Source organism: Chrysemys picta, chromosome 7 (assembly GCF_011386835.1).
Source record: "Chrysemys picta bellii isolate R12L10 chromosome 7, ASM1138683v2, whole genome shotgun sequence".
NCBI classification, from domain to species: domain Eukaryota; kingdom Metazoa; phylum Chordata; order Testudines; family Emydidae; genus Chrysemys; species Chrysemys picta.
The window spans coordinates 74,360,354-74,385,676 of record NC_088797.1 but is presented as its reverse complement, the minus strand read 5'-3'; the positions used below and the strand labels follow the sequence as shown (position 1 = coordinate 74,385,676).

Genomic DNA, 25,323 nt, shown 5'->3' with positions numbered 1-25,323 from the left:
CTCAGCACCTTGCAGGATCAAGCCATAAATTCTGATCTAGAGTCAATTACTCCAAAATTCAGGAGTGTTTAAATCTGGAGTTGATTCAGACCTGTAGGATAAATAATCCTAAAATTAAATTAATTCTATTCACATGTGTTTTACAGACAGTTGTCCTAAGTTATGGGGTTGCATGCATGCGTGCCACACACACACACACACACATTCTGATTTGGGTATCAATTTGTACTCAGATTGCATTCACTTTGCAAAGGTGAAGATGCAAGACAGGGAAAATCAAACCCCCACATGCAATCAGATTGAAAAAAAAAAAGAATAAGCAAAGCAAATGCCAATTTTTTTGTCAAAATTTATTTGCATATGGCACATTCTAATAAAGTTTGGAACCAATAAGAGTAATGAATCCATACATGCCTTTGAGTAACCAAAGTGAACAGGACTGAGTTACTTGGCCAGATCCTCAGCTCTTGATCCAAATCATCGGTGACTTTTCTGTGGCACAAAGGAGCCATAAAACTGCCCTAAGAGAGGAGCTTGAGATTCTGTGGGGAATGATTTTCCTTCAGTATCCTATATGCAAATCAGAAATGAGTAAGTTGGAGTTTTTCTGTGGCATATGAATGAGGCTTGCATGATTAAAGGGGACTAAAGCTTTCTGAATTTCTTTAATTATTGCCATATGTTAGAGTAACCCACTGGTCAGTGTGCATTAGGTGTCCTCCTCTGTGCCCAGCCCACATAGAATACAGGTCTGTAACAGCTCTCAGTTTGAGAATTTGGTCTTCACAGCCTACATATCTCATCAGCTGGAAAAAAAAGAACAAATTCAAAAAAGCTTTGTAGCTGAAATTTAAGAATAAAGCAATGTAGTTTTCCTGTGACTGATAAGATGAAACTATTGTGGATAAAGCGGTCTGAGTTTTGGATTTTCTGAGAGCAATGCCCTAGGGGCAGAGTTAAGGTAAGAGTTAAGTTTGTACCTTAACTGTGAATTTCAATACTTGCAAATATTTGGGTTCATAACTCTTGATTTATTAGACTTATGTGTCTAATCAGTAAGACTCGACTATCAAATACTCCCAATGAACAGATCATAATCTCCAGAGTTATTCCCCAGAAATCATTCAGTGGATAATTTCCAATACATTCAAAATATAATTTAGAATAAATTCAAGATAACTCATGATCAGCTTGGGCAATTTGTGACCAGAAAAAAAAAAGTGAAATTTGCCAGATAAATCATTCATTGGAAATAATTCCTCTAGCTCTAGTTGAGACATATTGGTGAGATGGTGAGTGTAGGGCGTGGGACACATGCATGCTGCCCATATTGTACTATTCTGTGGGTGGAGGACTTCAATTTGCAATGCTGTTAATATGACATCTTTCATGAGCACTAAATTCACTTAGAAATTAAACAAAGAAAAAAAATGGTCACAGAAGATGGCTTCTGACCATTTTTCTTAAGTGAAATCAGAAAAATGGCTCTCCAGTGTATATAAAAGAATATCCATATTATTTAATCTGAGTATGCCACATAGGGTTGGGGGTGAAAACATCTTTCCAGCAAATTTTAAGAGGCAGCAGGGAGAACTTAATGATATTTTTGATTCATGCTGAAATCCCAGTTCACTTCAGTGGTCACGGCAAGAGAATGAAATAAGAATGGATAAAACTGCACATACTGAAGAGGATCTGACCATAAAAAGATTTTGTTTATTGTTTGCATTGGGTAAATTTAACTAATGCCAAGTTGGTTTTGGGTGAAAATAAATGAAGGGGGGGAGGAGGGTCCTGCAACCTGAATTAAGTAAATTACATCATAAGTGCTACTCACAGCTAGAGTTTCCTTAAATGAAATCACAATGTTGTCTCTCAGCTAGTATTGTCTCTTCCTCTAGCACAAGTCTGGTCCCTATACCAGTCCAAATCAGACTGTGATACTTTATAAAGCTTGCAATTGAGCAATTCACTTCTGCTGGACCCAAGCACTAAGACTGCAAGCTCTTTGAGGCAGGAACTGTCTCTTACTGTGTGTTCTGGTATATACAGCACAGTGGGGCACCAGTCTTGATTTAGGCTTTTAGCTGTTATTGTAACACAAATCATAGATGATACTTGCAACAGTTCTGTGTCTTACTTCCTACAAAAAGTGCAGACAGCTATGGTAGCATCTTTGTCCATTGTCAACAGCCCATTCCAGAAATATAGCTCCATTGAGATGACATCATAGAAGTTACTCCTGACTTACACTGGTGTTACTGAGAGCAGAAATTGAGGCTTCCTCCTGCTCTCAGAAAAGGAAGAGCAAGAATAACTGACCAAGAGAGAGAGTCATGTCCTTTAGGTTTATAAGGAAAAGTACCTCTTCAAAATGTAAAATGCCCTGCTTGACTACTAGAGTGAACTGGGGGAAAACTTCTACTTTCACAATAATGCATAAACACCAACTTGGGGCACACACCTCCCAGGCACTGAGCACCCTGAACTCAGTTTGTCTTTAAAACCCTTTCTTCTCTTATCCTGAACATCAGAAACACAAACATTCACTTTCCTTTCCCTTTCACCCTTCCTTCACACACACACTGGCCCTGCCTAGTCTAAAAAATAGGTTGGGTTTATGTTGAAAATGGGTTCATTAGGATGTTGTCATAAAAGCAGTTTTAAACACAACCCATATACCTAGTCTAGACATATTCCCAAGTGGACTGCTTCCAAGAAATATGTGTTTTGCCTTTTTGAGTCACCCAAGAATCCATGTGAAATCATAAGTCATTGGCATGTAAAACAGTTCACAATAACTGAACCTTCATAGAAATTAATCCTAAAATTAATATTCACATTTCAGACTACCACAAAGCTGGAAGAATGATAATTTTTAAAACAGTGGAAGAACTGCCAAACATCATTAAACCATAACAAGCACTAAACTCTCTCATTTTCCGCTTCTTGTTTCAAGCTGTTAATTCCCTTTAAAGTTAAAACATGCAGTAGTTCTTTGAAGTCCTAATAGTCATTGTTCTTAAGAATACTGCCTACTCTCTTTTCTAAATTACATTTTTATTCATTAAAAGTCAATTAGATATTGCAGTTCCCATTATTGCATTTCCAGCTCATCTGTCCAGTGAGTCCCAGATAGTGGAAGCGGTTGAGATATCATGATGCTCTTTATTTTTGATGGCTTTCCTGTTATCTATTTATCAAGAAAAAAATCTGTTAAGCAATTGTGGGTGTCAGTAGTTGCCATTGTGGGTGTCAATAACTGTTTCCATATCATTTCACATCAGTTCATCCAGTATTACTAAATCTGCAATGAGATGTGGAAATAATGTTTTAAATTATAAAATGTAAAATTAAGCATTTGCAACAGCATTCCACTGTTTGCTTATCACTTTGTAATGAACATAATATTTTTAATACCTAGATCTTATATAATGCTTTTCACCCATCCAAATGCTTTACAAAGGAGGTCAGTATCATGGGGAAACTGAGGCATAGGGAGGGCAGTGACTTGCCTTCAGTCACCCAGCAGACCAATGGCAGAGTTGGGAACTGAACCCAGTACTCCTGATTTCCAGGCAAGGACCCTAACCACAAAGTGCCTTATATTCTTCTTGCTTATATTGTTTTTACATTGACGACTATGGAGTTACTCCAGATTTCCAATGGGGAAGTAGAGCTGGTTGAAAAAATGTATTTTACTTTTAAAAATTTAGGAGAAAATACATTTTGTTTTGATGAAACTGGAAATTTCCCTCACTTTCTGCTTAGTCAAAAAACCATTTTTGTTATATATAAATTACAAATATATGATATGTATTACTAACAACTTTTGACTAGTTCTAGGCATAAGCAAGAGGAGAATCAGGCTCACTGCTTCTGATAGTTCATATTAGGGTGACCAGATTGCAATGTGAACAATCAGAATGGGGGTGGAGGGTAATAGGCACCTGTATAAAACAAAGCCCCGAATATCAGGACTCTCCCTATAAAATCGGGACATCTGGTCACCCTAATTCATATTATTTTTCTTATTATTAAAAATAATCTCTGGCTGGGAGAGCTACCCTGGAAAAAGAACAGAGCTCCACACTGACTTACACTGACTAGGGGGAAAATCATTTTATCTATAAAATAGGAGGACACATCCAGAGAAAACAACTTGAAATCACTTTCATCTGAGGACTACAAAGATATTGGTTTCAAATTGTCAATCTTATTTTGATTCCAAGTAGCTGGACCAGCTGAGTTGTCTCCAGCTGACTGATTCCTATATGTTTTAGCAGTTGGAATTATTTCATGCCTCTTAAGTAATGGGGAATTAGAATGGTAAGTAAGTAAGTAGAGAATTGTCATAATACCTACCTCTTTAGAACTGGGGGAATCCCTCTAAGACTACTGATGTATGCGCTGAAGAAACAGATGCAAGTCAATGCAGGGTATTATAGATAGCCCAAAACAACTAAGAAGATGGCATATTAAATAACAATAATTATTAATGCTGTGAGTCCGGCTGGGCCAAAACGCTGAGAGATCAAGTTATTAATTTCAGTGCTAAGTAGCCTTACTGAGACTAGAACTTATGAGTCTGGAAGTCAGTTTCCACAGCAAGACGAAGGTGAGATTTTTCTGAGCTCTCTCACCTCTACTGAAAATGAACCTAGGCTGGGCTGGGCTTCAGTCAGTCACTTCATTGAGGATCCTGACAAAGGACAACTAACTCTGAAGAGCTACTGAAAATCACAAACCTGGACTGAAGAGTGACAGCCATATTGTCCCCTTCACCACTGCAGACAAAAGAAATAGAAACCTGTAGGCAGATGTGGACAGAGGGGAACAGAAGAATGCTAGATCATCACTCTTTTCATCCCATCCCATAGAAGCCCCTCAGTAGGTTCAATCTCTGCAGTTGGGAGAGAGAGGACAGAGGGGATGGCAACCCTTCAAAGCATCAGTTCTCCAACCCCATATTAATGGGGGATCTTGGGAATCTGATTTTAGAGGCCAAATACCTGGTGTTTCCACAGAAGTGTGTGTGAGGAGGAGGAATCCTGCCCCTAAAGGACAAAACGGAGGGAAGACTGCAAGTGCAAACTCATGGCACTTCCAGACCCTAAGAGGGCATAGCAAGCATAAGGGACAACATGGTTCTCTGTCATGAACAACAAATATGATGTGTGCTTATGAAAGTTATGCACAACCTTATGTAGGCAAGTACATTTATGGCTAAGTGCAATTAGCAGTTCCTTGTAAGTAACCATATTCCTCTGATATGTTGGTTTAATGCCCTGTATGCTACAATATTTCTCCTTTTTTGGAAGATATTTTTTAAATCAGTCTTGTCCATCAAATTAATTAATTGTCCTCTGAATTTAAGCTGGCTTTGGATCTCTCTTCCACTTATACAGCATTTATACATTTACTGATTTTTTTCGCTAAGTCTATCTGAAAACTATCTTTTAATTCCCTAAACATCTTCAAATAAAAGTTAAGAAACAATCACATTTTTCATCATTTTTGGAATCTGGCAGTCTTTGACCAGTTCCCTTATGACCTCTCCTGGAGTGCAACTGGTAATGTCTCTAGCAAGTTGAATCAAGTCACTTTAATTCCTGGAATATGTCTTCTGATTGGATTTCAATTTATAGGAATAAAATTCTTTGGAATTGTCAGGGTCTCCAGCTGGTTGCTGAATGCTACCTTCATGAGTTGTCCTGACAGCACCTCCGTAGGACAGCATGAAATCAGTGGGGTTGTCAGTTGTTATTTGATCTGATTTATGGTGAATGATTTCCCAAGCTGCATCTCACTTAAGTGTGAACTTTCTGGTGGTGGCATCAGTAAAGTTAATTTCATACGAAAACATGGTCTCATCTTCTTTCCTATGTTTATTATTATTTAAGTGCTGACAATATGCTTGGTATTGTACAAATCACAAAATGAAGACAGTCCCTTCCTAAAGGAGCTTACAGCCTGTGGCCCAATATGGAATGTGACATGGATTCCAAGGATTTTTTTTAATTGTGGAGTTTTAATGACATAGGGGACCAAACGCTGCTAGAGTTCACTAGTGGGGTAAGGAGGAGACCATTTGTGTAGCAAAAGAGCAAGATTCCATATCTCGTTCTCAAGAGTGCGCTAGACTGAAGGATTTGCTAATGTCAAACCAGCACATTACTGGTGTCAGAGTGCTTGGTGTCATGGCCAGGCATCTGTCTCTGCAACAACGTAATTGCAGCACATGCAAGCTGCAGGCACATCTTGCTCCTTCTTGCAGGAGCAGTAAGAGGTACCCAATGTAAATTCCCACTAGCAACTCTGACTGCCCTGAAGCTTCCTGAGCTGAGGCTCTGTGACCCTCTCTCCAGGACTGGTCCATGTGTGTAACTGATAAGTAACACTTAGAATATACCCAGACTCAATGTCAGTGAACTCCTAGCTAACCTGCAAGCCCTGGCCATCTGCAGAGGTGCGAGGTGGGTGTCAGAATAGGACACTGGTGTCAGAATTAGAGAAAACAGTATAATAATCAACCTGAACCTTTGCCAGAACTTGAACCAAACTATTTTTGAGGTTCAAAAATATTTCACTAATGACTTATCCCATTATTTTTAATTTCCATGTTCCCTCACACTTCTTAGATCCAGCTGGGACTCATGAGAGAAAGGCTGCGTATATCATGAAGGTGTTCCCAGGAGGGTCCCAAGCTCCCCAGTCAGCTCTTTATCCAAAACGAACCTTTTGAGATTCACCCATTGTATTACACGTTTAGGCCCTAATCCTGCATGGTCGGACCCCAACCCTCAAGCAGAACTCATTGCGGGAGTGGGTCCTTAATCCTTTTATTCATGTGCTCCAAACCCCAGTGAGCACCGCCTTTTCACTCATTCCCATCCATAAAGGCCATGTGTTTTGATGACTCTCTTGAACAGTTTACATTAAAACACACATGCCTACTGTCAGTTTAGCAGAGATAATACCTAAGGTTAATTCCCAATCATCAGTATTTTAGTCTAAGTATTTTCCCCACCAGGTTCTATTTTGAGGTGTTTAATAGCATCTCCCAGCCTACAATATTATTCAGTCTCTCATCATAGTGCTCAGGATTATGCACTGCAGTACAACAACATGTGCCCAGCTGGGACTCTTGCTGAGTGTCTTGCTCTAAATATTGGCTACACTCTCCTAGAGTACAAAGAAATAGCTTTAAATTCATGGGGGTGGGGGGAGATTGTATATCGCTGTAACAAGCTATATTTGCAAGTCAATCTATATGCCTAGGTTGCACACTTTATTACATTTTTTATCCCACAGACAATGTGGAGAATAAATAGGGGGATGTCCTTCAGCTTATACAGAATTTAGAACTTGTGTGTTCTAGCAAGATTAGCTGATACCTGAAGCTTTCTACTTTTATTCTGCATAAAATTAGAAAGCTTCAGGTATCAGCTGATCTCGCTATAATGACCTTATAGCAGAGGGAACAGGATCCACTCAGAATTCCTTGTAGTACCCTTAGAGATTTCATTTGCTTGTAAATTTAGGCAAGCGGCAGATGTACTAGATGCCAAAATGTTCCAGACCACTGCCTATCTGCTATACAATCAAAAGCACAAGCTCTGACACAGAAGTATCCGTTTTTGCCCGTGTGGCTTTAACTCCTCCAAATATACATATTGATTGATTTTTTTAAATGACAAAAATAAACAGAAGTGACTTTTCACTGTGCCATGGATAAAAACCATGTATTGGGCAGGCCACGACATTCCTGCTCCTTCTGAGAATCTATTTCACTGTTGCTAATTGGATTCATCACTCTTCTTAACATGGTTGGATGAAGTAGGCAGCTATTCAGGTTATGATTTTTAGCTCCCTCTAAAACCATCCTATCCAGCTACATCAGTGCCTTGTTTAAGATGATCTTCCTCTTCCCCCTTCCTCACTCCAAGATACTTTTAGTGTCTGGTCTTTCTTCTAGGTATGGGGAAGCTGATTTGCACAGAGGGCAGGATAGATTAGTGAGTGGCCTGTGCAGGGGAACAGAAGCCTCCCTATCCCCTTGTACAGTTGTACAAAGGCCTCCCCCAACAGTAGTTTCTGCACAAAGAGGCTGCTTGCTTCCGCTCCCCTGCCAAAAAGAGGGCAGGAGGAATCAGAGCTTTAGTCCTGCTCCTCACTACCACTGAGGGCTGGTTCACTGCAGAAGGCAACCAGCAAATGGCTGACACTGATTGCTAACTCTGCACAGGGTACCACTGCAGAGGGGTGGTGCCTGCCTGCCTCCCAATCTCTTTAGTGTTCCTCATGAGTGGTGTGGCTTCACATGTCCCCTCTGCAGGGCAACGGGATACATGCTGTGATCTAGCACATATGGATTGAGTTCTTAGAGGAAAACAGCCAAAACACTCACACAGAAGGTATTTCTAATTTGGATTAATAGACCCCACTCTTCCCAAGAGGCACCTTAAACTAGTCTGCAAACCTGATTGTTGAAAGATTTTTATAGATTGGTTTCACCCTCTTTTCCCTTTCAGGCACTGTAGGATTAAATATATTATAGATTTGGTGGCTCCAGAGCTCCCACAACAATGGTTATGAGGCAAGCTTGGTCAAACTTGGCAAGAAAGTTCTGCTTCCTCCTAGGCGGTCCTGTGACGCAATCCTAGTCTTAAAATCAGTGACAAAACCTTGATGGGGAGGGATTGGATGGAGAGAGAAATATGACTGTGTCACAGCTAATTAGCAATGATAGATTTAAACCATGTGTAGATCTTCAGCAACAATGTGGCTTACCTGCTCAATAGCAATGAACTATCTCCAATTAAATCATTTGCTTACTAATGTATTTGGAACGGATACATTGGGAGCTCCAGAACCCATAGCACTTTTATTATTTTGGAGGAAACTTAGTGGACTTACTTAGCCAGCAATTACGATTTTCTGGCACAAAGATAAATTTGAGAGTTGCTTGGAATAGAGATGTAGATACACAACTATCTGTGACCTAATGGAATTCAATTGTCTAATGTTAAAAAAATCAGCTATCAACCTAAGGCTAGCATTTATTCACCAAAAGACACTTTATCAAATATACTGCACAGAGGCTAATGGTAGTGGGCCTCATAAATGTTGACCACTGTTGGAAATGTAACTCCCTTGGTGCTACATTAGCTTATAAATTTTGGGAGTGCCCCTGTATCAAGGATTTCTTGTATGAGGTTGTTGAAAAAGACCAATGTGACATTGGATGCTAAATTGGAGACCTAGGTTTCGTTCTTGGATATATTCCTGATACTGGAAGGTACCTGGTAATAAGGCAGCATAAAAGTCAACTCCCACTTAACACTGATGCCGGCTCAGTGATATGGCCAACCTCTCAGCTAATAAACAACTGGCATTCTACAGAAAGGGAATGCCTGAAAAATTAAAAGAAATTTGGGCTGACTTTTTAGGGGTCAATAATTAATACTGTCCTGCAACAACCTCTGTTATACATTGATCCAGGCTCATAAACAGATTGGCCGTACTCATGATCTATAAATTCTACCCTTAGGTCTTCATGATCTGAGATTGCTAAATATATAATTCTATTAATATCTGTGCCGGTTCTTGTGATTTGGACAAACCACAATTGGAATAAAACTGTCCAACTCATTTTACTTGTGGCATAATCTTACTGTAGATATAATCTTATGTCTCTAAATCTTACTGTAGATATAATTTTATGCATTACTGATCACCCTCTTGCTTTCCTTCTACATTCAGAAACTAGTGATGGTCCCAAGGGGAACCGCAAATCGAACCCCCCACACCCCTCCAAAAAAACAAACAAACACCAACTTCACTAAATGTGGATCCAGAGTGCCTGAAAATTATGAAGAGGAAAGAAAACAGTTTTTGAGAACAGAATTTGGCTGTTTAGCTTTAGGGACTCATGTTTTTTTCTATTTTGGCATTTTAAAACAAGCCAGAGTCCTGCACAAATCATTTAAGAATATATTGTTCCCCAGTTAATCAATGGTATGATTTTATGGTGTCAAATGTTAAACCACCTGGCAATAAAGCTATGCATACTGGACTTACCTGCTCAAGAGCAAAGAAATATCTCCAATTAAATCATTTGCTTTATGGGAACAAATGCTTCCCAATGGGAACAGTACATGAAGAGAATCATCACCCTGTACTTTAAGCAGGGAGAGGTTTGTCTGGCTGGCCGGGAGAAGAAGGCAATGCTTTCTGGCTTGGGGGAGGTGGGAGACCTAAAACTGCTGGAAGAGTAGTCAGCGTGGTGGATGACTCACCACCTAGGTCTGAGGGGTTTAAAAAGGTCAGCCTGGGTCTGTCCCCTCCCCTCATCACTCGGAGCAAACTGGGCAGCAGGCACAAAGGCCTCGGTGCTTGGTTTGCTGCAGGACCACGTGGAAGCCAGCATGTGAAACAGCATGGCTCCAGAAAAGCAGCAAACAGGATTGTAAAGCAGCATGGCTCCAGGGGCACAGAGAAGGGTGAGCTCGGGAAAACAGGAGGCTGTTACCCCCCGACCCCAGAGACAGGGAAGGGCAGGCAGAGGCAACTTACACAGAACAAGGGACAGTGGAAAGAAGGGGAACTAGCATCCCCCTGCCCCAGGTATTTCCACCCACAGGCAGGCTGGAAGCCGCAATCGGGGGAGGGTGAATTTGCAAGCGACGCTAGTGTTTGTCACAATAAAATTGCCCTCCCCCCGGGGGTCCCCTGGATAAGCATCAGCATTGTATATTAATAATGCTTTTATATGCACTGTAAAATTTTTGGGAAGGGTTGAAGGTGTAAGTGTGAAGTAAAAAAGTTCTTTGCAGGTTGTGAGAGACCAAAGGGGGAGGAAGGAGAGGAACGGGTTAACTCAACAATCCAGCTAAGCTCAAAAATAAAAAGCAAAACTGCCGCTCAAAGCCAACTCACACAAACAAGCTCCCTGCTGCCAAACAGCCAAAAGCCTGTAAAACAAACAAACAAACCTAAACCAAAGAAACCTAAAGGGGGTACAAAACAAAACAAAATTGCAAAAGCTAGTAAGTCAATCTCGCAACCCTAAAGCCGATGTGTTTGGGGGAATCTAAGGAAGCTGCAAAAGGTCGGTCCAAACTGGTACAAAAAGCACAAAAAACAAAAATGAACAAAAATGCCCCCCCAAAAACCCAGGGTTTAAAAACCCTCCCAAAAGCTAAAGCAAGTCAAAAATCAACAGCGAACCCTAAATGGCCTGTGCACAAAACAAAACTCTCGTCTACCCTTCCCCCTCTTCTTCTTACGTTACACCCAGGCTTGGCCAGCCTTGGGTTGTGTGTGTGTGTGTAAGTATAAAAGTGGGTTAGGGCTCGGGCACTAAGGCTTTCTTCCTTCCTCCGAGTAACGTGGGCGCACCCAGCACTCACTGCTGTTATTTGGATAATACAACTTTAAAACCAGTCACTTGGTGTGCTCCTTCATCTCCTCCCCTAACAATCCTGTGGCCTCAGCCTAATCACCTGCTTTTTGTGCTTTCTGTACCAGTTTGCACCAGCCTTTTGTGGCTTCCTTAGGTTCCCCAAAACACACCAGCTTTAGGGTTGCAAGACTGTTCTCTTCCACTGAACACAAGGGATGGTGGTAATGCTGATCCTAGGGGTGAGTGTGATCTGAAACACACTGAAGTTCGGGGCATGGGTGGTAGAGGCGGTATCCGGCCTTACAGTCTGGCAAGTGGTGGCAGTGGAAGGGGGCCACTGCCAGGTGCAGAGACTGTGCTCAACCAGTCATTCAGTGACCTGAGGGGGACAGGAGTCAGCCTATTGGGGTGGTAAATACTCTGGGCCCAGGAGTGGGAGGTCCAGAAGCTGCACCTTCAGTGGGGGGACTGATGGTATTACACAGCTGCTGCAAGCTAATTTGCATTTACTACAGCAGCTTCAGGCAGCTAGGTGTGCGGGGTCTGCACAGGGTCACAGGGTTGGTCCAGCATGGGCTCATGTTTGGGCAGCAGGACAGGGGCAGACCCCCAGCAAAGGTAGCGAAGCCCGTGTTGGAAACAAAGCCCCTGGGCACATGCGGACTCATCGGCCATCAGGGCATGTAACCTCATGGGACAGAGTAGAGACTCCCGGGGGAGTCTATGGGGAGGCAGGGCTCTGCAGAACTCCTTCCATGCAGTCCTGAGTACAGTTATGTTAGGGTTGCTGATCCGATGGGCGTTCACCTACTCAGTACAACTAAATATAAAATACTGAGAGGCGAATACGTGGATATATTATCCCTAGTGCACAGGGAGGTGTTGAAAGACAGTAAACATGGGCAAGACAAGCAAAATAGCGACCTGCCCAAGAGGCCAAGGGTGCCTAGAACATGAGAAAATTGGGAGGCTGCCTTCCTCATCCATGTGGGTGTTATAGTACAGGCCTACCCGCAGAGAAGCCCTGCCTTGGTTAAGTATACAGATATAATTAGGCGGGCACACAATATGTTTGGGGGCATGTCCTGGTTTAATTATAAATAGTTTTAATTAAGGGCAGCAACACAAACTGGGATAAGGTGGCATCACACAATGTGGTTGCAATGGATGACGCCAAGGACGCCAGGGATTTGTTCATACCATAACAAGCTCTGGAGGGGCCCCAGGCACGTAATAGTATTTGCTGGGCATTTAATAATGATGGTTGTTTTTGTAACTCCTGTAGATAAATGCATGTTTGCGAGACAACTATTGCCAGCAATTATATTTCGACAAGGCTATGCCCATGGGCTGATCAGTATCCTGTGCAGCTTTTCAGAAATGTTGCACTGGGCAGTGGTATGGTCAGCGGGACTAAACCAAGTAGTGCATTATTTGGAGAATATTTTTGTTTGCAGATGGACACATTTCAGGCCCTGGCTAAATTAGGGTGACCAGATAGCAAGTCTGAAAAATCAGGACAGAGGGTGGGGGGTAACAGGCACCTATGTAAGAGAAAGCCCCAAATATCTGGACTGTCCCTATAAAATCGGGACATCTGGTCACCCTAGGCTAAATAGTTGGGGGAACCCCTAGCAGAGGAGAAAATATAAGGCCCTTCCACTACATTGATCTACCTGGGCATTCAACTGGACACCAGGGAAGGCGTATCTTGGCTCCCTCAGGATAAACTTCAGGAGCTAGCGGGGTTGCTCCACAGAGCTCTGGGGGCTAAAAAACCACAACAATGACCCCAACCACCCGCCCCAAAACCCCCAAAAAACTCAGGCTGCAAGAATTACAATCTATTCTGGGGCACCTGAACTTTCCTTGCAGGGTTATTGCCCTGTTTTGTGCCCAGCGGGCAGCGGCAATGGCCAGCATAGCCAGGCCACACCATTACATACCAGTCCCTAGACATATGAAGGAACGCTTGAGGGTGTGGAAAAGTTTTCTGAGTCGATTTAATGGGGTATCATTGTGGAGGGAGCAATAGTTATTACAAAGGGGGTTAAAAATCCACTCAGATGTGGCAGGGGTGCAGGTTTTGGGGTGTTTTATCAAGGCAAATAGTGTATACAAAATGGCCTGCCACCTGGACACAAAACGGGGTTGTGCGTGACATGTTCTTGGAATTTTTCCCCATTTTAGTTGCAGTGGTCATTTGGGGATCGGAGCTGGCTAATATAAGAGTGTGCTTCAACATCTGTTTTTCTTCCAAGCACGTGCCAGGCATGGATAATAGAATAGCAAATGCCTTGTCTCGGTTCCAGTTTGACAGATTTCGTGAGCTTGCAACAGGGGCTAGCAGTGAACCCAAGCACATGCCACGGACTCTCTGGAACCTTGGAATGTGATGTGGTCGGTGGAATGGAGAATTTTGGTTCCAGCTTACAAGTTCTTTATTTAGTTTTCTTTTAAGGAGTCTTTGGACATAGCCAGACAAGCTTTTCCCTGACATAGAAGGGTGATCCCAGCCCACTGATTCCCCCTCCCGCCCCAGTACTCAGAGGTGAAGGCAATAAGAGAAGCTGCAGGTTCTCTTGCTAACCTGATATCCTTCAGTCAGAGATTATAAATAAGAAAGGAATACTATTCCATTGATGTATTCTTTCTCTATGACAAATATTTTACCATTAACTTTTGTGGTAAATGTAAATACACACATTTCTAACATACATCTCTAACATACATCTAGTACAGTGCTTCTCCATTTTGCCTAAGTGAACTTCCTCATCATCCGCACATTATGTAGGCCAAATCCTAAGAAAATAGGAGTTTTGCCAGTAAATACTGAATAAGAGTCCCCAGCTTTGGCACAGTATTTAGAGCAATAACATCACAGATGAAGGGTATCAGAAGTATTATTATCCCCGTTTTGCAGATGGGGAACAGTGGTGCAGAAAAATTAAGATCACAGGCAATTTGTGGCATGGTGTTAATATTAATAGACACTGCCTTGTGCCAAGTTCCAGTTTGGGGAATCCTTGGACCTCAGGGCTTCCATCTCTGGCTACCTCCCTTATACTTCCAAAAGGTTCTAAGTCTCCCAGAGGCAGCCTAATAGCTCTTCTGGCAGAGTGTTGTTGCTCCCTTCAAATCCCAAGCTCCTCTCCCACTTCCTTCTTTTCCTGTTGTTTTATGGCACAGTAGCCTCAGCATATGAGACTGTGACCCAGCAATACTTTTAAGCATATTCACCCTATCTTTACATTTAGACTTGATATCAGGTATATGACCTTTCCAAGTTAGTTTGTTATCGAACATAACTCTTAAGAATGTCAAATGTTGAACTACTTGAACTTTCTCTGCATAGAGATATAGGCCTTGGCTACACTCGCAGATTCACAGCGCTGCCGCAGCAGCGCTGTGAAGCGCAAGTGTAGTCGCGCCGCCAGCGCTGTGAGAGCTCTCTCGCAGCACTGCAAGTACTCCACCTCTCCGAGGGGAATAGCTTGCAGCGCTGCGAGAGAGCGTGCAGCGCTGCAGGCGCTGATTACACTGGCGCTTTACAGTGCTGCACTTGCTGCGCTCGGGGGGGGGGGAGGTGTTTTTTCACACCCCTGAGCGCAGCAAGTGCAGCGCTGTGAATTGCCAGTGTAGCCATCTTCCTTTTTGTGATGATCATTCCCTTTGTTTTAGCAAGTGAGAACTTAAAACCCCCACGTATTTCTGCATTCTGAAATCCCTGAGCGTCTCACTGGTTCTTTCCACAACTACCTTAAGTCTTCTATGTTTGGCCCATATAGTACAGTCACCTGCAAATGGGGGTAATACCTATTCCTGCCTGTACGCTCTCTGGGAGTTCATTAATCATGGTGTCAAACACTGGAGGACTGATAACACTCCCCTCTGGAGTGCCATTAGTAAGTTTATAAATATTCAACAAAGACATCCCCATCTTGACTTGTGGGTAAGAAACTTCAAACCAAACAAGAACATTCTTCCTCTTATTCCAGTAGCAGCTAGTTTATGCAGCAAGCCTTCTTTCCATAACATGTCATATGCATTTTCAATGCCCAAAAAGACAGCTATCATAAACTCTGTTCCTCATACATTTTTGCAATTCCATTTCTAATCTTAATCTTACAATATAATTTTCCTCTCTTGAAACTATTTCGTACACAGTTTATAATTTCATTTTCCCCAAGTATGTTACTAATCTCTCATTTATCATTCTTTCCATAATTTTGCCCACCCACAATGTGTGGGCAGTAGGTCTACATGCATCAGGTCTTGTGTGTAATTAGTCAGGTTTTCCGATCATTATAACCACCACTTGCTTCCATTCTGCCAATAGTAGACATTATATAATAATATATGGGGAAAAGGACAATAAAACCCTTAAACTCCCTTCTGGCAGGTGCTTAATCAGTGTATTACATAAGCTATCTTTACATGGTGCTGTATTTGTGTCTATAGCTTTTTTTAGTTCCTTTCTGCTGAAATTTTCATTCAGTACATCATCTTTATATTCTACCTGGGCATTTAGGAGCTCACATTTGTCTTCAGCAAACATTCTCTTTTGTTCACAAAACTCTTCACTTTGATTTGTATCACTACTAACTTTTTGGAACTCTTTCGCTAAAATATCCACTTTTCCTTAAATTAGAACTTTCAACTTCATTATTTAAGAGTAGGTTAGATAAATGTCTATCAGGGATGGTCTAGACGGTATTTGGTCCTGCCATGCGGGCAGGGGACTGGACTCAATGACCTCTCGAGGTCCCTTCCAGTCCTAGAATCTATGAATCTATGAACTAGATCATTTACTATAAGACCAGATATAACTTTGTTTTTACTCCATATCCTATTAATTCTTTTAACTTGTTTATGTATCTCTGAAACTTTGGAACCTTTGTTCATTTTCCCACAATGCTTTCTCCAACTCTCTTTTTTGGCCTTTTTTAATAAGTCTTTGGGCCAGCACTTTACCTCTTGTATACTTCATTAAGTCTTTGCTAATCATTGTACTTTTGTTTTCTTTAATGGCTGCTTTATAATCTTCATTCCATCAGGGAACCAGATTTCTGAGATTGTGGCAATTCAATAGCTTACATATAGCTTAGTTGGCTGCTACTATAACTTTCTCTCTTTATTATCATGAAATTCCTCTAAATTATCACATACAATTGGTACTTAGATATTTATCATACTTACTCTTAAAGAGTCCCCAATTTGCTTTTCAAAGTTTCCAAATACCGATTCCTTCAGTGTTTTCAACATTACATTAGCCTTGATAAGTAAGTAGCATAGGGAAGTGATCACTTCCTGTGCCATCTTCTTTATAGATTTCCCAGCTGCATATATTTGCTATATTGCTTGTTGCAATTCCCAGATCTACATATGAAAAGGTTCCATCCACCAAATTAAACTTTGTACGTGGTCCAGTATTTAGCAATACCAGATAGTGCATGTCAGTGAACTGTTCCAGGCATTTGCCATTATAATCAGTTTTCCTGCTTCCCATAATTCATTATTGATATTACTGTCGCCACAAATAGTTTACTTAACTCTTCCAATTCTAGATGGTCTAGGTTTTTTTACATGGATCGTAACATTATGGATTTGTATAAAAGTATTATTATTATTCTGTATGGGAATCTCAACAGTGTTGTACTCAAAACTTAAGTTCTGTATAGCTATTTTGATGAAACTAAGACCTTCCTTTTTTAAATATACAACCCCTTTTCTCCTCTTGTTATTTTTCTGTCAGGTCTGATTACATCATATCATGGAAGTCTGAACTAAAGTTTTCTTACTAACCATGTTTCTTGTACATGTATGTCAGAATAGTTTTCCATTTCAAAAACAGTTTTCTTTAATATCAGATCATGTGTTGTCAAACTATGTATGTTCCAGAAAAAAACTGTTAGAACCATGTTGTTTAAACTACATTATTATCCTTCAATTAAAATGGCATGAATGCAGTCTATTGAGAGACTACCTGTATGCACTTTTTGCCACTTTTGTTACAATTTTTATTCTTTCAGTCTTCTTGCCTATCTGTAAAATGCAATTAATCACTTCTGTCATAAATGCTACAAGTTTCTCTTTGCCTTCAAGCAGTACATCTTCTGTTCCCCTTTACATAAACTTTCCTGCCCTGAACTGCATTTTGTTAGATCAGTAGCTTTCCCCCCACGCTAACGTTTTCTCCTTCTCCACTTTCCACTGTGAATACTTTTGGTACTTTCTACATAAGATATTTTATGGATAGTTTTATTTTTTGGCATCTCTCTAGCTCATTCTGCCACCCTGCACCTTTTGCATGCAACACTGTGCTTAGCTCCACAATTTGTGCATTGCTGGTATGTTCTTTCCATACAGTTCTCATATAAATGTTCTCCTCCACATTTATCACACCTCATTTTGCCCTTACAGACAGCTGCCATGTGCCCAACCCTTTGACATTTATAACAAAAGGGCCAGGATATACGGTTTAACCCAGAAGAGCTGATATTCTATTTTGTTGCACTTCTAAATGTGACTGAGACAGCTGCGGATCATTTGTGTTCTCCCTTGCTTCTGCTAATCAGTCACTTAAACAGTACTCAGTCTTCACCAAAAGCCTTTTTAATTTAATACTCAATCATGCTTACTGGGACCCCATAATATACCCCTATTGCTTTTTGTCATATATTTAGATAGCTGGCAAATTACTTTTATTCTCCCTAAAAGAGTAGCTTTAAGAAGTTTCTCAGGATGTTCCTTATGTGTCTATTCTACGAATATATCTCCACCCTACATTCTTTTAGCTCTTAATATACCTCTGATACTTCACCTAATCCATTCTGCTGTTTTCAATGGATTAACATCTCCAGTCTTTACATCTTCAGCTAGTGATCTGACAATTATAAGCTGCCATTCCTTTCCCACCCCTATCTGCTCCCTCTTCTTCAGATAGAAATTTCTATTCTTTTTCCTTTGTCCTAAACTGAAGCCATTCCTCAACCCTTACTTCTTCACCCTCATTTTCCAACATAACTTCCAGCCTCTCCCTCTCAGCCTGTAGCTCCAGCTCTACTCAGTCGAGCCAGCCACTGCTCTAATCCAGTCTGCTCAGCCAGCTCCAGTAAGCCCTGCCCCCTTTTCCCTCTTTATACTTGGGCTTGTCCTCATTAACTACAGCAGCTGGGGGTGTCTGGCCATAACTCACATTTCTTACAGCTGTGCTTTGTAGACCCTATCACACTGGGCCTAGAATTGAATCTAGATTTCCTGAGTTCCACAGAACAGTGCATTACCTTCTGTGAACAGTGCCAGTTTATTTGATCCCTGTTGGTTTGAAGGAACACGCTCCCCCACCCCCCAAGGGGGGCTTCACCTATGAAAAATGGCAGTGGCCTCCCCCTCAATAGAAAGGAGTGGCCACACAAATACCAAGATAAACTAAATGGCAGGGAAGAAATAAATCAAAACCAGCAGTGGGATGAGTTTAAAGGCTCAAAAGGAGGGATATAGGACGGGGCATTTGGTAGAGAACTCCAGACTCACTGCCTTGAGAAAGTGTCAAGGGAGTCAGTGAATGCCACCCACAAGTGGACTAAACATAAAAGTGTGATGGGTAGACCCCATTGTCACAGACAGCTCCCCTCCACGCATCCAACTTCTCCCTCCAGGACTGATGTGAGGGATGCCAGCTTGATAATCCTAGAGACTGAAAGCTTCTCTTTATCCACAGCCTGATGTAGTGAAAGTTTCTGTGCACTGTCCTCTATATGGTACTTCAACCTTAACCTTAGAAAGTCCACAGTTTCCATGTACTTTCAAATGGCCTCTCTGCTGAGACTCCGAAGGATGCTAATTAGTGCTACCTATGATGCTGACTTTTTGAGATAGACACTTGTCCACTAGGAATGGGAGTGAGACCATCACCTCATTTCACATAAGCAGTTGAACAGCCAGGAACTGGTTATAACTTTTCGGATTCATGAGCTGGATTTGAACCAGTGACATGAAGGTGAAAAGTTCCATATTCCACGTCTATTTCTCTGAGCTCTCCATTTGCTCACAGTCAATATTTTATATTCCCTGGGGTAGTGGAGTCCATGCAGTATTTAGTATATGTCCACATTGCTTTGTGATCATAATGCATTACATGCTTCTGCAGAAATAATGTAAACCTTTACCATAAAAAAGATCTAATACAGTGCTTGTAAACTGCTTTTTTAAAGGCTTTTTTATGGCATAAAAACATTACCCTGATATAATCATTCATAAAAATAATATACCCTATTGTAGACAGGCTAATTTATATATGCTCACCTCATCTGAAACAATAGGTGCAGTCTAAATCTATGGGAATGCTTTAAGCAAAGCCGTCACCCCAAAATTGGTAGGTCATTTCTTGACATGTTGTTTAAATCTCCTTCCAAGAAAAGAAATCTTATGGGTCACAATAGCATCAGTTTCAGCTTGTAGCATGAAACACTAACTACAATAATAGTACTCTCACTACATGGCCTGCCCCTGCTCCCATAACAGTCAATAGGAGTTCGGCCATTGACTTCAAATAGGAGCAGAATCAGGAGCATAGATTTTGAGGAGAAGAAAAATCTCTCTCCAGACACAGTTTCATGTTACTGTAATTATCCCCCGTCCCTTTTATGGTCCATTGTTAGCAGTGGACAAAAAAGTATATTTAACAGTAGGACTAGTCAAAGCTTTTCTGTTGGATTTGTTTTTCAATGGGTTTTCGATTAAATGCATTTTTTTATGAAAAATATCTACTTAAAATTATTTGTAGCCAAATATTTTTCAATAAACCCCCAACCAAATTCTCAGCTTTTTTTGACAAAAAGTAGGATTTCCCCGCAAAATCTTCCACCCCCTTAACATTCTGAGCAGCTCTAGTTAACAATTTTACTTAGCAAAATTAAAGTAGACAATGGTGTAAATGGGTAGGTCATCATGTTGACATGGAAACTTTCCTGAAGTGTTGCTGATGGTGAAGTTTGTTTTTTAATCACAGTATTTATCTTTTATTTAACAGCTCTACACACACACACCATGCACACATGCGTACCTCATGTCGCTGCAGGGGAACTATGCAGATTCGTGCTAGCTCAGGATTTGGGCCACAATGAAAATGTAAAAAGACATTGTCCAAAGGCCTCACCGGGGACAATGTTAGATAATCATTTTGAATCTAAACTTCTCCACTGTAGCTCCTCTCATCCCCCTGTTCTTTTTCTTCACCTCTTCCTCCTTCACGCTGGCTTCTCTGACCCCAGAGAAGACGTCTAGTAACTTCAGGGCTGGGTTCCCCTGCTAGATGAGCTCTTCCATTGCTCACGCTTCTTCTTTATGCGTGTTAACATGGCATAGCAGACTTCCAGTGTTAAAGCACATGAGGAGAGAATGATCTGCAGAATGATCCACACCCAGCTGACCCCTGATGTCACTGTACATCTTGAGGGACCAGCCAGGGAACTAGCTTGTAAGTGGGAAAGAAGAATGCCCATGATACACCACAATCTCCCCTCTTGATGAAGGACAACCATGTGCCATGGCAGTCTCATGGCTGTGGTGTATCATGGAAGCACCCAAATTCCATTAAAAAGGGAGTGAGAAGAGATAGATGGGGCTAAACAGAGTTCAGGAGGGAGAGGGTGCAACTGAAAAACAGAAACAGGTCTTGGCTTGTTCCAGGAGCATTTAGTATCTGAGGGTGAACCATGGTCAGACGATTGAGGCAAACTGGGTTGTTCAGCTTCCCAGGCAATTAATATACACACTAATTAGAATGTAAATAATTAATAGTATTGTTACTAAGTAACTATAATTAGCAACCATGAAAGCCCAGAAAGTCTGGCACTGCTTGAATTAATTGTCTAAGGAACAACAGTAACCAGCTTCCCACACACGCAAACCCTAAATACACAAGGACCATATCCAAAAGGATCCCATATAAGAAAGAAGCAGAGCTGAACAGTAGGATAGTGCAGCATAGAGAACTGCATATTATTAGGTGATCAGACAGGCCTTGGTCATGCACATCTAGAGACATGTGCAGCTCAAGAGAGTATAAGCATGAAATGGGGACAGTGTTGCCACCTGGTGCACACCAGTTGAATAGCATGGAATCGACAAGAGTGTCATCTGATCAAGCAACATGTTAATAATGGTGAGACAGACACTTTTAGCCACAGAGTGGAACAAGTTTTGAAGTGCACAAACTCTGCTTCATGAAATGATGTCTTTAATTTAATAGGAAAATTTTAATAGTACTGTAGCGGGGTGGTTACCCAGCTCCTACCCTGAGGGGTTTAAAACAGCCGGAGGAGGGCTGTGGAAGGGCAAGAGGCCTGGACTGATTGGGGAAGAAGCAGGCTCAGCTGGGGCCATGCCCCAATCAGGGCCCAGCTGGCCCTATAAAGGCTTGAGCCAGAAACTCAAGCAGGCAGTCTCTCTCTGTGTTTGGAGAGAGAAGGGCCTGGCTGCAAGGAGCTTAACTAAGTACCTGGAGTGCAGCAGGGTTGGGGAAAGGCCAAGGGGGCTGGGGAGCTCCAGCTTAGGAAAGCCCCAGGCTGCAGGCCTGGTAAGTCCTATTAGGTACTGGGTTGCAGGAGGCAGCCCATGGGTAGGCAGAGGCAGCAGGTCCGAACCCCTTTGCCTGTGATGAGTGGCTGATACTGCAGTCTGCCCCAGTAAACGGGGGCTAGATGGAGACTGGGCAGTAGCCAAGACTGAGACGAAGTGGGGATAGTGGGTGGGGGTTCCCCTAGGAGGGGGGAGACCCAAAACTGTGGGGGTACTGCCAGGGGGTAGCATCCAGAGAAAGGGGCACCGTTGTCCTGGGAGGGACACGGGGCCAGTGGCAAGGCAGATCTCTGGCCTGCAGAGGGTGCTCCAAGGCTGAGAGAGCTAATTCCCAAGGGCAACCAGCAGGAGGTGCTGCAGGGGTGAGTCTGCACAAAGTACAAATAGTTGGCGTACAGAGTAACAAGGCAGAGAGTTAATGAGCAAGTCGGTAAGCGGTACAAAGCAGAGTCAGTTTGGTCAGGAAGAGTCAAGTTAGCATGGGGATTGCCAGGCAGAAGGGAGCTGGCTTAGTCAGTCAATGAGAGTCAGGGCAGCAGGGGAATTGCTGGGCAGCAAGGGCTTTGGTTACTATGACCAAAAAAAATGCACAATTCCACCATCACAGGGCAGACCTGAGGCTAGGAAAGCTCCTCTGCTCCCAAAGCTATTGCTCCTCTCTGGTTCCTTCTTGGCTGAGGAAGATGGTGACTGTCTGGTCCAGGAGGGTGGATGGTGAGGGGAATGTGATTTTGCTTACAGACGCTCCCCAGGTTACGCAAACCTGACTTACGCAAATCTGCACTTACGGAAAAAGCTAGAAAGGTTTTTTTTTTTTTTTTTTTTTTTTTTTTTTTGCTTAATGGTCGGGTATACGTTCCCTGTTTAAGCAAAATTCGAGTTACGCAAGGCATTCCAGAATGGAATGCTTGCGTAAGTTGCGGAGCATCTGTATTCCAGCTGCTCCATATCAGACAGAAAAAAGCTGCTTCTTCCGTGTTCTCTCTTTACCTTTATAGGTCTAATGATGACAGCTTTCCCTTCTGTCCAGGAGGCCTCTTCCTATGTGGCGTTCATCAGTGTCTATATTCTGAGTGAAAGCTCATAGAGCTGGGAATGCGCGAGATGCAGTTCTGTTATTGGTGATCATCACAAACAATTTACATGAGAACTTGCGGCAGTGCTCTTCATACCCAGGCTCCTGTCTCTATTAAAAAGAATGACTACTTAATAAGCTATTTTCATTAGTGGTGTGAGATTAAGACTGCTTGCCACCAGGTGAATATTAATGGAGAATCTTTAAGCAAATTCCTTTAATTATAATATATGATAGAATAAAACAGCCTTTCTTGTTCTCCATTTTGTTAAGCACAAGTTTCACTGTAGATTTCTTGCCTCAGCAATTGGGAGCACTTGATTTTATTTTGTACTGTTATCCTTCAGGTATTATTTGGGGGAAAATGCTTTCCAGTAAAGAGTGAATTGAAGCACTAGGATGAAATAATTATTTAAACACAAAGAAGCCTTCTGTGTAGTTATTTCCCTGCAAAGTTTTGAACTGCATGAGAGCCAGAAAATGAAACTAGCTAGAAACAAACATTAAACTGACCAGCGAAGTTTAACTCTCCAAGTGGACTGAAATGAAGAAAGTAAACAAAGAACACCATCAGTGAAAAGTATTTTTTTCTTCAGTTTTCATAATCTAAAGTGTTAGTAACATGCCATAGATAAGGAAGTTTACATATAGTGGGCCAAATTCTCATAAGGTGTAAGTCAGCATGGGTCCATTAACTTCAATACACTGATGCTGATTTACCCTAGCTGAGAATCTGGCCTGGAATTTATATCTTCACAGTGTGTGTGACAGAGTAGGATATACCTGTATCAGATTGTGCACTCCACTTTTTATTGGGAACGCCATTTTGTGTTACGTGCTGAAGACGTGACTAACGTGACCCAATACAGGTTATTGTCATGCATTCCAGACAGGTGCAGGGCCAAGGAAAGGTGCTTGACAACTCATGGCAGGACTGTCAGAGAGAAGCCATCAAGACTACAGTGTAGGGCCATCAGCTTTGATTGTCTCTCAACTAATGGCCCAGCTCCTTGGAACAATGTTTTTTCTGATTGGGAAAGTTTGACTTGCATGGAGTTTTCCAGCTGAGCATGTGGCAGAGAGACTGTACATTAAGAGGGGTGCTACTCTGCACTGGGCTACTCTGCCATCCATCACCAAAGAACTGATGGGCTTACAGAGCAAGACTCTGCCTGGCCTGAAATGTAAACAGACCTTAGACACACAGAAGGGGTGAGATCAGACTAGGGGAGGCTGCAACTCAGGACTTTTGTTATCTTTCAAAGATATGTAACCCTCTAGTGCTTTTCAAAAGAAAAGCGACAGTCGTTAAGAAATTCCTTTGCTAAGTTTGTGTTCCTTGCTTTCCTTCCATGTTGCTCCTGAAGGTGTTAGACGAGAAGTCTAGAGTGACTACCACCTAGTTGGGAGAATGCACATAAATCAATGAAGGGTAAGATGTGGCTTGTGACGTCTGAGGCACTGGTTTCGGGGTTGAGGGCAGCTGGACTGTGGAGTCCCATGTCCCAAGGATGGCTTTAGCCACGAGGTCTGAGCCCAGGAGTGTGCGCTAGACACCGAGACATAAAAACAGTGAATAGACCCCACCCCGGGTCAGTTGTCTTAAAAGCATGTGGGATCCAGGGGCTGGGTCTACTTACAACAGATGGGTGATTGTATGGAGGGGTACTGGGCATGGTTGTAACAGTGCTCATCATCACATGCAATAAAAGACTGTGACAAAATGCTATACTAATCTGGGTTTATTTGTATTTTTGTATAGTTATATTTTAGGTAGTTTTAGTAAGTTTTCCCTCCTGGGTGCTACATAAAATGCCAGCTTGGATGTAGTTAGGTCCAACGTCACTTGAATTCAAGTTCTGTTTTAGAGCTCTGAATTTGTGCCACTGTGTCTAGGCTATTTAGGGTGACAAGAAAAAAACACAATATAATTTCTTCAATGTTGAATCTAATTAAGGATCCATTTAACCCATCCCTTCCTCACAGTGCATTATTTATGCAATTACATTATTCAATATTCAAAATGTAATAATAAATCATAATCAGTTAAGGCAACAGGTGGCAAACATACAAAGTCCAGAAACAATTATATTTTCTTTTAAAAGTGAGAGCACTGAGCTCTTGGCTGATTATTAGTGCTCAGAGCACAGCAATCATATTTTATTGAGGATGCTTATTGTCTCAGATAGGTGCTTGGCAAATTGCTTTGAATGTTTTCTATTGCAATTATGGACAGATTGCTTGAAGGTTGAGTCAA

At 41.9% G+C, this 25,323-nt stretch overlaps 1 long non-coding RNA gene across 1 annotated transcript; it reads left to right on the top strand.

Moving 5' to 3' along the window:
- Nucleotides 1–21,860: 21,860 nt before the first annotated feature.
- LOC135972937 (uncharacterized) lies at nucleotides 21,861–25,051 on the top strand. Its single transcript, XR_010589550.1, has 3 exons — nucleotides 21,861–21,989; nucleotides 22,990–23,248; nucleotides 24,434–25,051. It is a non-coding gene; the product is annotated as an uncharacterized LOC135972937 (long non-coding RNA).
- Nucleotides 25,052–25,323: the final 272 nt, after the last annotated feature.